This window comes from Oryctolagus cuniculus, chromosome 11 (assembly GCF_051225735.1).
Source record: "Oryctolagus cuniculus isolate XC-2025 breed Fujian yellow rabbit chromosome 11, ASM5122573v1, whole genome shotgun sequence".
Lineage (NCBI taxonomy): Eukaryota > Metazoa > Chordata > Mammalia > Lagomorpha > Leporidae > Oryctolagus > Oryctolagus cuniculus.
Window position 1 is genome coordinate 17,987,664 of NC_142877.1, and position 17,713 is coordinate 18,005,376.

A 17,713-nucleotide genomic window follows, 5' to 3' on the forward strand; every position below is an offset into this window, starting at 1 on the left:
CTATACCTCAATGTCAGATGCAAGTTAATTTAAACAATTTTTCTTTTAAAAAGAACTATTTGAATCACCCAGGGGTGGGGTAATAAATTCCAGACTATGCTCCAAACACTGGAACTGAGGAAAGACAGTGCCTGGGATACAAAGTCAGAGAAAAGACCACAGATCTGGACTACCCATTAGAGATGGGAAGGGGAAGTGGAGTTAAGTTAAGGCTGATACTATCCTGGTTTCTGAATAGTGAGACTGGGATGAGAAAGCAGGATTCTGTGGGAGGGGAAGATGATGACTTCAGAATTATTCAAGTTGAGTTTGAAAAGCACCTGGGCTATATAAAAGGCGATGCCTACAAAGACATGGAGAGCCAGATCTGGAGGTTAGAAGAGAGTTATGAGCTGGAGATAAAGGTGGGCAGGAAATATCCATGACCCTCAGGTTCGTGATCTGCAAAATGGGGATGCAATCTCTTTCCTCGAGCTACTGTGATGATTAGATGATGTAACGTGTTGAGTGTGCCTGGCTCCGTGCAGACACACAGCAGGTGCTCAGGAAGCACTGATTCTTTCAGCAGGTTCCACCCATGAGTTCCCACGTGGTCAAACCCACCAACGTCTTTGCAGCTGCTATTTCTTCCTCTAGTACTGGCAAGACCCACATCTGTGCTTCCAATGTCCCCAGTGCAGTGGTGGGAAGATGCTGCTAGAAGCAGTTGTGGAAAAGAGGTAGTGAAGGCAGCTCCATCCTAGAGCAGGAAGAGGGCTGAGCAGTTGGGGTACACAATGGGGAGAACTCTGTTCTGGGAAGGAGGGATACAGACTGCTTGCCCCAACCCAGCTGCCACCACAATTAGCAAATCTTGTCGGTTCTAAGCCTCAGTTTCTCTACTGGTTCCGGGAGGGGTGTGCTTCTTAGGTCTGTCTCTGTTTCTACCTTTGCCTCCTTCTCTTTCCCAGGAAGCCTCTTGCCTTCTTCTTGACCCACAGAAAACATCACTTCCTTGAAGTCTTGGCTCTCTTTGAGCCTCCTGGCAGCTCCTTCCTGGGGCAGAGCGCCAAAATCCCGACAAGACTAAGAAGAGGTTTTGGGAGTGGGCCAGGTCTGGGAAAACAGGAAAGATGACGCATGAAATTTCCCTCCTTCTGGCGTTGCTGGTTTCAGGGCTCCCTCAACTGAGTTTTCTGAGTACACAGCAGCCCTGGACTTTGCATCCTGGGCCCAACCTCCAGAAACTCCACTGCACTTACTGCATCCTTAGTTAAAGAGCTCATCAGATAGGCTTGCTCCTGGGTCCACTTGGCCGACGGCACCAAACGCCTGAAAAGCAAGAAGCACACGGATGAATCTTAACTGAGCACCCACCCGGTTCCATGGGAGGAATTCTCTTCTCAAAGGAGCCTCCCTCCACCTCTTGAGGGTAAGCAGTGTTCTTCTATTTTGCAGCCATGAAAATAGGCCCAGTTAGGCTACCCAAGGTCAGCCAACATCTTGGTATTGGCTCCAGGGAGGGGGAGGATTGGAAGGGAGAAGGATGGCTCTGAATTTGGGGCATATTCTTTGGTGGCCAATGAACCTTTCTTGGTTAGCATTTTGACTGTGCCACTTACTCCCTGTGGAATCTGGGCAAGTTCCGAGTGGGCAGCAGTGTGGAGTAGCAGCTAAGAGCACAGGCCTGGGAATCAAATGTCAGTTCCACCATCCGCCGGTTCTGTGACCTTGGGCAAGTTCCTTTGCCTGTCTGCACTTCAGTATCCCCAGCTGTATAACAGCACAATAATAGCTTCTACCTCATCAACTCGTTGTGTGGATTAAACGCGATAATCCCTAGGGAGCACTTAGCACAGTGTCTGGCCCATGGTCTGGCTCCATCTGTGTGTGCTATGGTATGAATGCAGGCTTTGCTGACTCTGGCTATCACCTGTTTCCCAGCCTGTCACCCATCATCTTGGTGGCTCACTCAGCACTTGGCATTGGTAGATGCACACTGAAGGAGTGGTTGGGAATTGACTCAGTATTTCTGAAAACAGCCTTCTGACAATGCGTGGGAGTAGGATTCTGGAGGGAGATGATTTTCAGGAGTTTCCCAACCAACCAGCAAGTAATTATTTTTGCACGCTAGTAAGAACTTTAAAATAGTTCCAGACTGGAGTTTTCTCTTTGATTGCAACCTGTACAATCAGAAGCATATGTAGTCTCATAGCTATATAAGCTAACTCTACCTGTTATGAACTTTAAAAGGTACACCAGAGAGTTAGCGTGCTAAGCAATGCTACTTACAAAGGTGCCTACGATTTTTCTGAGTCATATCCTTGCAGGCTTTTCCTGAGCCTATATCTCATTTTTGAGCTCCACTGTGTGCACCCTCTCTGTTAGACACTGTAGGTTCCCGCAGAAGTAAGGAAGACTGTACCTTAGGGGCAGGCACAGTTGGGTGAGGAGAGAGACTTTCCTGGAACACTTAATCATCAATCAAAACTACCACGATACCAATGACTCACTCGCCCAACACACACGCATTATGCAGGGCTCAGGGCCTGGGAAACGATGAATCAAAGCCCTACCTGGCTTTGAAGACAGACCTGAGATCAAATCAGCAAGGAGACCCTCTGCTTTTGTAGTTCCCTGATTACTGTCCACCAAGCTTCAACGAGAGAGTAAAATCAGAGATGAGGCCTCGCCACGCAGAAAACAGCATCTTCCCAGGTTATTCATTTTGGAATGGAACTGAGCTGATGGAGCTAGCAGGCTGGTCTTATCAGAGTTGGTTTTTTTGACTTGGCGCAAATCCTCATTTGAAGAGTTGGGAGTGTCTTCCCGCCTTGAAAGACATTCAACCAATCAATCACTCGTTCACAAAAGATATTTCATTAGAGTATGGTGGAATCACTCAATAAACAGGGCCGTCTAGGAAAAATAGAGCTGGGTCATCTGGTAGGTCCAGCAAATATTTACTTCCCGCAGCCCTCCCTACCGTGGGAGGAGCACACTTCCTCACCCTGTTGATATTAGGCTTGGCCATGTGACTTGCTTTGGTTAAAAGAATGTGTGTGAAGTGACGAGGGCCAGCTCCAAGGCACTGAGTATTTCCCCCTCCCCCCACCTCCCTTGAGCAACTCTCCTTGGCCTTGAAAACTCAGACGGGGGAGGAGTGGGGGGAATGAGAGGGTGGGGAGAGGAAGGGTTGGGAGTGGAGGTCCTTCAGGCTGGACTCCAACTCACAGGAAGCAGCCTTGCACAGCGCACAGCCTGGAGCTCAGCCTGGCCCAGGAGAGGCCTGCAGAGCCCCAGCTGACCCACAGGGCACTGAGTTTCTGGAAGTTTTTTTTTTTTTTTAATTTTAGCCCACCATGATAACTGTACACATTAATGGGCACAATGTGATATTTCAATACATGTATACAATGTGTAGTGATCAAGCCAGGAGAGTTAGTCCATTGATCAGCTCAAACATTTATCTTTGTGGCAAGAATATTCAAAATCCTCTCTTTTAGCTATTTTGAAATGTAATAGTCATTGTTAACTATAGTCATCCTACGAGGCTCTAGAACGCTGGATCTTGGTTCTCCTTTCTAACTGGAATTTTGTACCTCTTTCTGTCCCTCCTCCTCCTTCCCCTTGAAAGTTGTTTCTTAGCAACTTTTTCAGCATTACAGCAAAACCTCACTAATGTGGATCATTAGCTTACAACTTCCATTGACATTAGCTTGGGTCTTGAAAAGGACTTGGATTAGGTAGTATCTGAGCTGAGATCTGAATGTTTAGAAGGGGTTAGTCATGTGACCAGCTGGCAGAGAAAGGTCTAGGCAGGGGAACAGCCATTCCATGGTCTCGGGTCTAGATAAAACTTGGCCTGTTCGGAAATAGACATAAGGCTATGGGCTGGAGTGTTTGGTGAGTGAGAGGGAAGAGGACCCATATATTCAACACATTTCCACTTGGACATCTCTTGGATGCTTCAGACTCAAACGTCACATCCAAAGTAGAACTCACAGTCTTCTCTCAAATCTGCTCTGTTTTTTGTTTCCCCATTCCAGTCAATGACACCTATCTATCTACCCAGTCACCCAAGTCAGAAAGCCATATCCATTCTTAGCTCCTCCCTATCCCTTAACCCCACATCCAATGTGTCCTCAAATCCTGCCAGTGCCACCCTGTTCATTCTTACATTTGCCCTCTTCTCTCCACTTCAGTTGAAGCCACTGTCATCTCTCACTTGGACCACAGCAGTAGCCACCTCCCTAGCTTTCCTTCCTTCTTTCGTAACCTCCCTCTGATCAGTCCTCAGCATGCCAGCCCATGGTCTTGTTAAAAAATAAATCACCCCCGGGCCAGTGCTGTGGCACAGTGGGCTAAGCCTCTGCCCACAGTGCCAGCATCCCATATTGGTGCCTGTTAAAGTCATGGCTGCTTCTGTTCTGATCCAGCTTCCTGCTAATACACCTGGGAAAGCAGTGGAAGATGGCCCAAGTGATTGGGCCCCTGCACCCATGTGGGAGACCCAGAAGAAGCTCCTGGCTCCTGGTTTTGGATTGGCCCTGCTCTGGCTGTTGCGGCCACTTGGGGAGTGAACCAGTGGATGGAAGACCATTCTCTCTGTCTCTCCCTCTGTCTATAACTCTACCTGTAAAATAAATAAATAAAATCTTTTAAAAATGTTAAAGAAGAAAACCAAAATTTATTTAAAAAATAAATAAATCACCTATCAACTGATGAAGGCAAACAAGTGCTGGTACATCCATATACTGGGGGTATTGTTCAATGATTTTAAAAGAATGGACTAAGTTTTCAGATGGATGGTGGTGATGGTTGCATAACGTGAATATATTTAATTCTGCTGCATTGTACATTTTTAAATGGCCCAAATGGTAAATTTTATGTAAGGTATATTTTACTACACATAGACACACACAAAAGGAATGAGTTATCAAACCACAGAAAGGCAGGGAGGAACCTTAAATGCATATTGCTGAGTGGAAAAAACCACTTTGAGAAGGCTACTGTATGGTTTCAATTATATGACATTCTGGAAAAGGCAAAACTGTAGAGGACAGGACAGAGATCACTGGCTGCCAGCAGCTGGGGAGGGGTGGTGAGCAGGGACGGGTGGGAGGGTGAAACACACGGTATTTTTAGGGCAGTGAAACCATTCTGTATGATACTGTAGTGACGAGTTTGTTTCATTACACATTTTTAAAAATTCAGGGCACTGTACACCACCAAGAGTGAACCTTAGTGAAAACGATGGACTTGAGTCAATACCAAAAATTTTCCTAAAACAAACACTTCCGCATCAAGCTCCCAGACTCCTCTATTTATATCCCTTAGTGCCCCTGGCCTGAAAGGTTTTTCCCTCCTTCTTCCAGGCTTATCCTACTCATTTTTTAGGGTTCAGCTTATATGTCACCTCTTCAGAGAGGCCTTTCCTCCTTCCCGAAACTATACCAGGCCCTATATTTTCCCTTCTCTGTGGATTCTCTTTTTCAACTCTGTAGCTTTTGCACATTTGTAACTAGGTATTAATTATATGCATTTATTTGAATAATGCCTGTCTATCAAGCCCCATGAAGTCAGGGTTCGTGTCTATCTTCTTCATCTCAACCTCTAGCACTTGGTTAGTGCCTGGTACATGTGTGGTTGGAAATATAAGTTCACATATTTTATGATTCTATCTATATGAAATGACCAAAATTGATAAAATCAGGAACAGAAAGCTAGGGACCGGGGAAAGGAGAACAGGAGAACAAGGAGTGACTTTTTTTTTTTTTTTTAAGATTTGTTTACTTAGAAGGCTGAGTGACAGAGACAAGGTGTATATGGGGGGAGAAGGAAGAGAGAGAGAGAGAAAGATCTTTCATCTGCTGGTTCACTCCCTAATAGCTGCAATTGTCAGGGTTTAGCCAGGCAGAAGGCAGGAGCCAGCAAAGCCATCTGGGTCTCCCAGATGCGTGGTGGGGACCCAAGCAGTAGGGCCATGCTTCACTGCTTTTAGGACATATTAGCAGGGAGCTGGATAGGAAGTGGAGCAGCCAGAACTTGAACAGGCACTGTGATATGAGATGCTATCATTTTGGGCAGCTGCTCAACTCCTACCTCACAAGGCCACACTTTTTGCGTGGTGTTTTCACCTCAATTAAAAACATTGGGGTGGCGGTGGGGGGAGCAGGTAGTGGTGAGACATAATGGGTAAAGCTGCCACCTGCAGCGCCAGCATCCCATATGGGTGCTGCTTCAAGTCTCAGCTGCTCCACTTTCAGTCCAGCTCTCTGCTAATGCACCTGGAAAAGCAATGGAAGATAACCCAAGTGCTTGGGCCCCTGCACCCACGTGGGAGACCTGGATGAAGTTACTGGCTCCTGCCTTCCATCTAGCTCAGCTCTGGCTGTTGTGGCCATTTGGGAAGTGAACTAGCAGATGGAAGTTCTGTCTCTCTGTCTCTCTCTGTCTCTCTCTCTCTCTCTCTGTCTCTCCTTCTCTCTGCGTAACTCTGCCTTTCAAATAAAATAAATAAATCTTTAAAAAACAAAACAAAACATCATGGGGTGGAACTTCAGTGCAGTGGAGTTCTTGGGTTCCAGTGCCGGCTCTGATTATGAATCTACCTTCCTACTAATGTGCACCATGGGAGGCATCAGATGATGGCTCAGCTAGTTGGTTCCCTGCCACCCATAGGGGAGAGCAGCACTGAAACCTGGGATCCTGGCTGTTGTGGGTATTTGGGGAATGAAACAGCAGACAGAAGATCTCTCTCTTTCAAATAAATTTTAAAAATAAAATAGAAACTAAAAAACCTCATCTGAGGTATGAAGCAATGCATTTCCTTTTTTGTTCCATTACTTTCCTCAGGTTCAAACTAGTGCCTTTGATTTTAGAAGTGGTTTTCACAACAGAAATGCAAAAAGAATGAAACCAGCTCATGCTGAACTTCTTATTACAGCAAATTTAAGTACATACAGAAGTGAAGGAATACTTACTTCTTTATTTAGCCACCTATCTACCTCTTCTCCCGTATTATTTCACTGCACATTTCAAACATCATATCATTTCATCTGTAAATGGTTCTGTATGTCCTCCAAATAAGAAATTTAAACATGACCACAATACCATTATTACACCTAGAAAACTCAACAACGAATTCTTATTTTTATCAAACATATAATCAGTGTTCAAATGTCCCATTGTTGCATAATTGAAAAAAACTGTAATGTGTTTGTATAAATGAGAATCCAAACAAGGCCCACATTTCTCTCTCTCTCTCTCTCTCTCTCTCTGAAGTGCAGTAGGCAGGATTTGGAGAGATTCTCCCTTTCTCTGTCTTTTGTTTATTTGCTGACAGGAATAAGATATGTGTTTTTTAGTTTCCTGCGTTCTGGGTTTTGCTGATTGCATCCCTGTGGCGTACGTTCACATAATCTCCTACCCCTCTATTTCATGTACCTAGTATCCTAATGGAGTCAAGTTAAATGCCTTTAGCAAGCTGTGAATGCTTCTACCTGGAGGTGCATTCCTTCTATGTGTTTCTCACTCTGTATAATTCCTAAGCATTGGGGTTTATGACTTAGATGCATTGTTTCACTAAAGGCTATAAAATACAAAAAGTAAAATTCTAATTCTTTTTAGCTTTTTCTCATTTATTAGCTGAAATATTTAATAAAGAGGACCTTCTTCTAACCATTTATTTGGTTACAGCAAATACAGTTTGCCTAGGAAAATGCTTGATTATTTTTTTCAGATTTATTTTTATTTGAGAGGCCAAATTATATATAGAGAGGGAGAGACAGAGAGAGAAAAGTCTTCCATCAGCTGGTTCACTCCTCAAATGGCTGTAACAGCCTGGACGGGGCTTGGCCGAAGCCAGATACCAGGAACTTCTTTCAGGTCTCCCATGTGGGTGCAGGGGCCCAAATAGTTGGGCCATCTTCCACTGCTTTCCCAGGCCATTAGTGGGAGCTGGATCTGAAGTGGGCCAGCTAGGACTCAAACTGGTGCCCATATGGGTTTCTGGTGCTGCAGGCCGTGGCTTAATCTGCTATGCCACAGCACCGGCGCCTTGTTTCTTTGTTTACCAATTTTAAAAATAATAAGTTCATTTACTAAAACAGTCAAAGATGTGGTGGAAAGGATTTAGCCTTGCTGTTATGTTACCATTTGGGGGGCCGGAGCTGTGGTATAGTGGGTAAAGCTGCTGCCTGCAGTGCCAGCATCCCATGTAGATGCTGGTTAGAGTCCCAGCAGCTCCACTTCCCATCCAGCTCTCTGCTATGGCCCGAGAAAGCAGTAGACGATGGCCCAAGTCCTTGGGCCCCTGCTCCCGCATGGAAGACCTGGAAGGAGCTCCTGGCTCCTGTCTTCGGATCGACGCAGCTCCAGCCATTGTGGCCAATTGGGAAGTGAACCAGCGATGAAAGACCTCTCTCCATCTCTGCCTCTCCTTCTCTTGGTATGTAACTCTTTGAAATAAATAAATAAATCTTTGAAAAAAAAAAAAAAAGACACCATTTGGGTTGCTCACATCCCACGTTGGAGTGCCTGGTTTGAGTTCCAGCTTCCTGCTAATTGTAGCCTGGGAGGCAGCCAACAATGGCTCAAGTTGTTGGGTCCCTGGATTGAGTTCCTGGCTCCTGGCTTCAGCTTGGCTCAGCCTGGGCTGGTTAGGGCATTTGAGGGAGTGAACCGGCAGGTGGGAGTTCTGTCTGACTTTCCATTATTCTCTTTCTCTTTCTGCAATAATGTCATGAGTGCCACTTGTCACGCAGCTTGACAAGGCTAATGCGATTTTTGGGGCATGGGGAAGAATCACACAGAATCGTGATAGGCTTTTCAATGATTTATTATTCAATATTCATACCACTCAATGTATATATTCAATGTGCACATCTAAAGGTCAATACCACTCAATATGTCATTAGTCCAGAGGTCATAACACACATTTAGGAGTAAGACAACTTCTAGAAATATCCAGCAATAGTAATAAGTATAACATATACAAAGCATAAAGGCATAATCAATCTAAACACTCACGGCTAAGGATGTAATATGAATACTGTGTTCTCAAGATTCACATCACGGTCATGAAAAGTCAAAGTCCAAAGTCCAGAGTCCAAAGTCTCCAGATCTCAGAACAGTTACTTACGGGCACAAGTTGTGGGATGACTGGCACTCTGGGAAGTAGGCTCGGAGTTCTGAGGCAGACGGCGAGGTGAAGGGTTAGAGAGGTCACCTGATGAGAAGTCAGTGTCAGCTCCGGCTGCCGCTGGGATGTCCAGGCGAGGTTGGCTCCAGCAGAGCGGCAAGCAGAGCTTCAGTCAGTGGAGACTCGGGCAGAGTTTCACTCGCACTGAGCCATGGTCCCCGAGGGGATGAAGAGCAGTGGTGAGGCTTGCCTTTTTATCCCCACTCTGGGGTAGGTGGGCAGTGAGTGTGTTCTAGGGCATCACCAATCACAGACTCATCTTTTTGGGTGTCACCAACCAGATGTTGGTGTCTGGGTGTGACCAATGGTGTGTTGAGGGTCTTCCAGGTGTGGCCAAAGTAACTCCATTTTGGTTTTGCTTTTTCTCTTTCTTTTTGGGTTAGCGGTGCTCTGTAATTCTTTTGGGACTCCTGTGGGATTCCCCACAAATAATAATAATACTCAAAGGAAATCTAATGTGGCCGGCGCCGTGGCTCAATAGGCTAATCCTCCACCTTGCGGCGCCGGCACACCAGGTTCTAGTCCCGGTTGGGGCGCCGGATTCTGTCCCGGTTGCCCCTCTTCCAGGCCAGCTCTCTGCTATGGCCAGGGAGTGCAGTGGAGGATGGCCCAGGTGCTTGGGCCCTGCACCCCATGGGAGACCAGGAAAAGCACCTGGATCCTGGCTCCTGCCATCGGATCAGTGCGGTGCGCCGGCTGCAGCGGCGGCCATTGGAGGGTGAACCAACGGCAAAGGAAGACCTTTCTCTCTCTCTGTCTCTCTCTCTCACTGTCCACTCTGCCTGTCAAAAATAAAAAAAATAAAAAAAAAAAAAAAAGGAAATCTAATGTGGTTTTCCTTTTTTTTTTTTTTTTTTTTTTTTGACAGGCAGAGTGGACAGTAAGAGAGAGAGAGACAGAGAGAAAGGTCTTCCTTTTTGCAATTGGTTCACCCTCCAATGGCCAATGCGGCTGGCGTGCTGCAGCCGGCACATTGCGCTGATCTGAAGCCCGGAGCCAGGTGCTTCTCCTGGTCTCCCATGCGGGTGCAGGACCCAAGGACTTGGGCCATCCTCCACTGCACTCCCGGGCCACAACAGAGAGCTGGCCTGGAAGAGGGGCAACTGGGACAGAATCCGGCACCCCGACTGGGACTAGAACCTGGTGTGCCGGCGCCTCAAGGTGGAGGATTAGCCTATTGAGCCATGGCGCCGGCCGGTTTTCCTTTTTTTGTAAGCATAATTTATTAATTCTAAGTCTGTTTGATTTTGTAGCATGGGCCTCTTCGGATTGGCTCTGAGTCCTTTTGACATGACCCTGTTGTTTGAACATTTTTTGTGCCTCACCTTTTTTCTTTTCTTTTTGAAAAAATTTTTTCTTTTCTTTCTCATTTTTTTAAAGATTTATTTATTTATTTGAAACGTAATGTTAAGGAGAGAAGGAGAGACAGAGAGAGATCTTCCATCCACTGGTTCACTCCTCAAATGGCTGAAACAGCTAGATCGGTGACAGGCTGAAGCCAGGAGCCAGGAGCTTCTTCTTTAGGGTCTCTCACATGAGTGCAGGGGTCCAGGGACTTGGGCCATCTTCTGCTGGTTTCCCAGGCCTGTTAGCAGGGAGCTGGATTAGAAGTGGAGCAGCTGGTGCTGCAAGTGTGGCTTAATCCCCTGCGCCACAGAGCTTACCTTTGATCAACCATTTCTCCAAAGAGCCTGGTTCTTTGATGGAAAATGTTATTTAGCTCTTCTGCAGTCTTTCTCTAGGGATGCTTTAGCTACTGCATTGCTCATTGTTTCTAGCCCTTTTCAGTTCTTTTATTTTTTAAAGATTTATTTGAAAGACAGAGTTACAGAGAGAAGTAGAGACAGAGAGAGAGAGAGAGAGATATCTTCCATTCGCTGGTTCACTTCCCAGATGGCTGCAATAGCCGGAGTTGAGCTGATCCGAAGCCAGCAGCCAGGAGCCAGGAGGCAAGAGCTTCTTCCGGGTCTCCCACGTGGGTGCAGGGGCCCAAAGAGTTGAGCCATCCTTTACTGCTTTCCTAGGCCATAGCAGAGAGCTGGATCGGAAGAGGAGCAGCCGGGACTAGAACCGGCGCCCATATGGGATGCCAGTGCCACAGGTGGAGGCTTAGCCTACTATGCCACAGCTCCAGCCCCATGGTTTTTGTTTTTCAAGATTTATTTATTTTGCTTGAAAGTCAGAGTTACAAAGAGAGAGAGAGAGAGAGAGAGAGAGAGAGAGAGAGAAAGTTTTCCATCTGCTGGTTCACTCTCCAGATGGCTACAATGGCCAGGATTGAGGCAAGTCAAAGCCAGGAGCCAGGAACCAGGAGCTTCATCTGGGTCTCCCACGTGAGTACAGGGGCCCAAGGACTTGGGGCATCTTTTACTGTTTTCCCAGTCCTGTTATCAGGGAGCTGGATTGGAAATGGAGCAGCTAGGACTCAAACTGGTGCCCATATGGGATGCTGGCATTGCAGGAGGTGGCTTTACCCGTTATACCAGAGCACTGGCCCCTTCTCATGTATTTTTGAGATCAATTCCTAGAAGTAGCTTGATAGGTAAATGTGTATGTAATGTTGGCTTTACAGATCCTTGCCCAAGAATGCAATTGTGTGAACTTTTTCACACTACTTCTCTGGGCCTTATTTTCTCATCTATAAAATGGGAGTTTCAATAGTATTTACCTGAGAGGGTTGTCAGGAAGATTATGTATGGCAGATATATGCATGTGTGTGTGTATGTGTGTGTGTGCGTGCACGTAATTTAAATATACTTGAAAAGGAAGAGAGACAAAAATGCAGAAAGAGACAGGAAGTTGGAGACATTTTTCCATGTGCTGGTTCATTCCTCAAATACAACAGCTAGAGCTGGGTCAGGCTGAAGCCAACAGCTGTGAATGCAGAACTAGTCTCCCACGTGGGTTGCAGGGACCCTAGTACTTAAGCCATCATCTGCTGCCTCCCATGGTGCACATTAGCAGGAACTGGAAGCAGAGCCAAGGCTAATATGGGATGCAGACATCCTAAGTGGCATTTTAACTGCTATACCAAACACCTGTCCCTGGGCTAGTGGTTTCAAAGTACTTAGAATAGGCCCGACACATTGGAGGTCTTCAGTAAATGTTAACTGCTTTTATTATGATTAACAAGGGGATCTAGGACTGGCATTATGGAGCAGTGGGTTAAGCCATTGTTTGCAATGCCAGCATCCCATATCAGAGTGCCGGTTTGAGTCTGGATTGCTCTGCTTCCTATTCAGCTTCCTTCTAAAGTGCCTGGGAAGGCAGCAGAAGATGGCCCAAGCACTTGGGTCCCTGCCATCTATCTGGGAGACAAATATGGAGCTTCTGGCTCCTGGCTTTGGTCTAGCCCAGACCTGGGTATTGTGGCCATTTGGGGACTGAAGCAGCAGATGGAGTATCTTTCTTTCTCACTCTTTCCCTCTCTCTCACTCTGCCTTTTAAATAAATATTTTTTAAAAAATAAACATTGGGAGGCACCTTTCCTGCCTTAAATGTAGGTCTATCGCTGTGCTGTCCAATGTGGTAGTCACTTGCCGCATGTGATTAATGGTTACCACATTGGAAAGTCTAGCTACCTAAATTTCCATCATTGCAGCTAGTTTTATTGGGAAGTGTTGGTCTATTCTAGACCCCAGTGAAATCGCACATTTGGAAATGTTAATTTGACGTGCAGGGAGTGCAGGGTGCAGACCCTGGTGCTCGAGGCCAATCATAGTATCCCTAATATACAGTACACAATGAACGGGAGGGGGCCCAGATTGACCTTCTGAAAGTTTAAGACAGCTGCCTGCATCCGCGTGGCCATTCAAGTCTGTCTTATGTTATTGTTTCTTCTCCCTCTCCTGCAGCTCTAGCTCCTCCACCCCCTCCATTCGGTCTGTTTCCCCCAAGTCACAGCCTGCCTCATGCTTTGGATCTCTTTTCTGGGAGCCCAACAGACCCCAACTTGGCTGGTCTATTTGTCCAATGGTTGGATCAGGACGGCTGCCTGGAGGTAGAGGCAGCCTGGGCAACCCCACTGGTTTCTACCAAGGTTCTGCTGGCTGTTATTTCCTGTTTTCAATAGCCAGGTCTCTGGGCCTATCAAAGGGCGTCTGCTTTAGAAAAGGAGGAAGTAGAAGTGCTCGGGGTCTGCGAGCTGGGTTGACGGGACATTCTGCACACATCCAGGCTGAAACTTGCAGTGCTCAGTCCTCCTTAGGTGGCTGTGCCCATCCTACAAACAGCCCTGCCAGAGGCCTCCCCCAGAATTGCAAGGCCTGTGGAGCTGAGTGACTTAAACCTAGAGGAAGCACCCCTGTTCTGTTGTCCTTGGTTCTGCAGGGACGATGTGAGCATCTCATTGCTGTCCTCATTACATTCCATGAATATTTATTGGTCATTACTCTGAGCCACACCCTGAGGACACCAGGGTGTGCAAGACAGTTGAAGCCCCTGCTCCTTGGACACACATCCTAGTGGGAGAGACAGAAGATAAGCAAGAAAGGGAGGTCATGACCCCCAGAGCTGGCCCAGAGGTTGGGTTCTAATAAAGACGGTTCTTCAGGATTGGAGAAGCAGTGAGTGCTGGGCAGGGAGAGGCCAGGAAGGAGAGAGAAGTGTTACCAGCATGGCTGCGAGCTCCATTAAGTCAGGGACGGTGCCCAACTTGCCCTCCACGGAGTCTGCGATGGTGCAAACTGGGGACTCACCTTTGGAGCAATGCTGCCTGAAATGGGGCAAGGCAGAGGCTTCTGAGCTGGGCTTGCCTTGTGGTCCCCACAGATGTCCCTGTTCCTTGGGGCTTGAACCTTTTTCCCAGGTGGGCCAGCTTTACTGCCACTCGCATTCTTTCTCTGGTGTTTCCCAGTGTCCCTGAACACTTCCAGCGTAGTCCAGCTCAGGGCCCTTAAGGCTTAGCCCTTTGTCCAGTGGAGACATCAAGTGGTCAGAGCCTGGAAAGGCAGCAGTGAAGCCGAGGACATGGAGCCAGGGTGGCAGTTGCTGTCAGAGCCCTCCTGCCAAGCTGAGCCTGACACTCTCACACTGAGTGTCAATCCTGGACACACACTGAGCCCTATCCTGGCTTATTCCACCCACAGAACAAGACCCCTGGGGGCTGGCATTGTGGCACACTGGGTTAAGCTGTGGCCTGAAGTGCTGTCACCCAATATGGGTGCCAGTTCATGCCTTGGCTGCCCCACTTCTGATCCAGCTACCTACTGATGCACCTGGGAAAACCAGCAGAGGATGGCCCAAGAGCTTGGGCCCCTGGACCCATGTGGAAGACCCAAAAGATGCTCCTGGCTCTTGGCTTCAGCCTAGCACAGCTCTGGTTATTGCAGCCAACTGGGAAGTGAACCAGCATTGTAGCATAGTGGGGTAAGCCTCTGGCTGCAATGCTGGCATCCTGTATGGATGCTAGTTCGAGTCCCGGCTGCTCCACTTCCAATCCAGCTCCCTGCTAATGTGCTTGGGAAAGCAGAGGAGAATGGCTCAAATGCTTGAGTTCCTGCATCCATATGGGAGACCTGGAAAAAGCTCCTGGCTCCTGGCTTTGGATTGGCGCTGTTGCAGCCAGTTGGGAAGTGAATTAGCAGATGGAAGACCTCTCTCTCTCTTTCTGCCCCTCCTTCTCTCTGTGTGTAACTCTGAATTTCAAGTAAGTAAATAAGTCTTTTTTTTTTTTTTAAAAAAAGTATTTATTTATGTACTTAATGAAAGAAGAAGACAGAGAGTGTGAGTGAGAGTGTGAAACTGGGAGTGTGAAACTCAGTTGAGATTCCCCCATGTGAGTGGCAGGAACCAAGTATCAAAGCCATCACCTGCTGCTTCCCAGGGTCTGCATTAGTAGGAAGTTGCAATTGGGAGCAGAGCCACAACTTGAATCCAGGCACTCTGATACGGGATGCAATTGTCCCAACCCGTAGCTTAACACTGAGCCAAAAGCCATCCCCTTAAGTAACTTTTTATTGAAGTGTAACATATATTCAGGAAAGCGACCATATCACAAGAATTTTCACAAACTAAGCTCATTTATGTAACTAACATTCACTGCCAGCTTCCCAGAAGCCCTCTCTCTATATTTTTTTAAAGATTCATTTTAATTTATTTGAAAGACAGAATTACAGAGAGAGGTAGAGCCAAAGAGAGAGAGAGGGGTCTTTTATCCACTGGTTCATTCCCCAAATGACCGCAATGGCCAGAGCTGAGCTGATCCGAAGCCAGGAACAAGGAGCTTCTTCTGGGTCTCCCACACTGGTGCAGGGGCCCAAGGACTTGGGCCGTCTTCTACTGCTTTCCCAGGCCATAGCAGAGAGCTGGAATGGAAATGGAGCAGCCAGAACTCGAACCAGCGTCCATATGATGCCGGTGCTGCAGACCAGGGTTTTAACCCACTGTGCCACAGCGCCGGCCCCCAGAAGCCCTCTCTTAATCCCTTCTTCCCACCTCCTCTCCAAGGGTAACCACTAGTGTGACTTCTATTAGGATATATTAGTTTTGTCTGGTCTTATAATTCTGTATATTTGAAATCATACTGTGTATATTTTTTAGGTCTGGCTTCTTTGTAGACATATTCATTTTTAATTAACACAATGACTGTACACATTTACAGTGTACAGTATGATATTTTAATACATATGTAAAATGTGTAATGATCAGATAAAGATAACTGGAAGATCTATCACTTCAAACATTTATTATGTCTGTGTGGGAACATTCAAAGTCCTCTCTATCAGCTACTTTGAAATGTGCAATTAATTATTGTCACCCACAGTTAACCCCATTGTGCTTCTAGAGCACTGGAAGCTAGTCCTCCCATCCAGCTGAAGACCTATACCCAAGCAGTATTTGCTTTCCATTCCCCTACCCACCATTCACAGCCTCTAGTAACTGTTATTCTATCTACTTCTATGAGATTGACTTTTTTGTTAGCTTCAAGATACAAGTGAGAACATGTGGCATTTGTCTTTCTGTTACTGACTATGATTCTGTTATTTCACTTAACAAAATGTTTTCTGGGTTTATCCATGTTGCCGCAAGTGACAGGATTTTATTCCTTTTTACAAATGAATAAGATTCCGTTGTGTATAGAAATCACATTTTTAACAAAGATTTATTTATTGACTTGAAAGTCAGCATTACTCAGAGAGAGGAGAGGCAGAGAGAGTGAGAGGTCTTCCATCCTTTGGTTCACTCACCAGAGGGCCGCAACAGCTGGAGCTGTGCCGATCCGAAGCCAGGAGCCAGGAGCTTCTTCCATGTCGCTCCCCGTCTTCGTGGAGGAACGACACAGGACCCTGCGCTGTTCTTTCGTCTGCTCGGCCCTCCCCGGGTTTGCTGCTGGTTCTTCCCGGGTTGGCTGCCGACCCTTCCACCTCCGTGGAAGGGCGGTTCCCCCTGCCACTTTCCCCACTTCCGCAGGGGAGCGGCACACCGCTGGCCGGCTCTCTCGGGGGCTGCTCAGATGTTCCTCAGGTGTTCCCCCTAGATGTTCCTGGTGCATGTTGTCTCTCTCCTCCTTTATAGTCCTCTCCACCAATCCCAACTCTGCTACCCACACGCTGAGTACGCTGCTCTCCTCCAATCAGGAGCAGGTCCTACAGTTTATTGGTTGAACTGGAGGCAGCTGCATAGAAGCTGTTTCCCTTCTGAGCGCCATATTGTGGGAGAGCAGATGCATAGAATAAATCTTCATTCCAGTAACTTAGTCTAGTCCGGGTTGCTCCCCACACTTCCAGGTCTCCCATGTGGGTGCAGGGGCCCAAGGACTTGGGCCATCTTCTACTGCTTTCCCAGACCATAGCAGAGGGCTGGATGGGAAGAGGAGCAGCCGAGACTCGAACCAGTGTCCACATGGGATGCTGGCACTGCAGGCGGTGGCTTCACCTGCTATGCCACAGCGCTGGCCCCAGAAATCACATTTTTAAAAATTGCCACTTTTTTTTTTTTTTTTTTTGACAGGCAGAGTGGACAGTGAGAGAGACGGAGAGAAAGGTCTTCCTTTGCCATTGGTTCACCCTCCAATGGCCACCGCGGCCGGTGTGCTACGGCCGGCGCATCGCGCTGATCCGAAGGCAGGAGCCAGGTGCTTCTCCTGGTCTCCCATGGGGTGCAGGGCCCAAGCACTTGGGCCATCCTCCACTGTACTCCCTGGCCATAGCAGAGAGCTGGCCTGGAAGAGGGGCAACCAGGACAGAATCTGGCGCCCCAACCGGGACTAGAACCCTGTGTGCCCGCGCCACAAGGCGGAGGATTAGCCTATTGAGCCACGGCGCCGGCAAAATTGCCACTTTAACTTTAAAAAAAGGATTTATTTACTTATTTGAAAGGCAGAGTTGCAGAGGGTGTGTGTGTGGGGGGGGAGAGAGAGAGAGAGAGAGAATGAGAGAGTGCTTCCGTCTGCTGGTTCACTCCCCAAATGGCCACAATGGCCAGGGCTGGGGTCTGCCGAAGCCAGAAGCCAGGCACTTCATCCAGGTCTCCCATGTGGGTGCAGGGGCCTGGGTACTTAGGCCATCTTCTGCTGCTTTCCCAGGTGCA

General features: G+C 47.4%; 2 long non-coding RNA genes across 5 annotated transcripts in view; one reads left to right on the top strand and one right to left on the bottom strand.

Moving 5' to 3' along the window:
* Window positions 1-486: 486 nt before the first annotated feature.
* On the bottom strand, window positions 487-3,107 carry LOC138844301 (uncharacterized). Its single transcript, XR_011379896.2, has 2 exons — window positions 2,556-3,107; window positions 487-1,311 (listed from the first exon to the last, which is right to left on the bottom strand). It is a non-coding gene; the product is annotated as an uncharacterized LOC138844301 (long non-coding RNA).
* Window positions 623-17,713, top strand: part of LOC138844302 (uncharacterized) — a 287,379-nt gene continuing 270,288 nt past the window's right edge. For 2 of the 4 annotated variants that reach the window (XR_016215843.1, XR_011379897.2), the window contains exon 1: window positions 1,275-1,411. This is a non-coding gene — a long non-coding RNA (uncharacterized LOC138844302). Of the gene's footprint in view, window positions 720-1,155; window positions 1,412-4,418; window positions 4,663-17,713 lie in introns of those variants that run through there. The other 2 variants (XR_007919622.3, XR_016215842.1) reach the window with 2 other exon arrangements.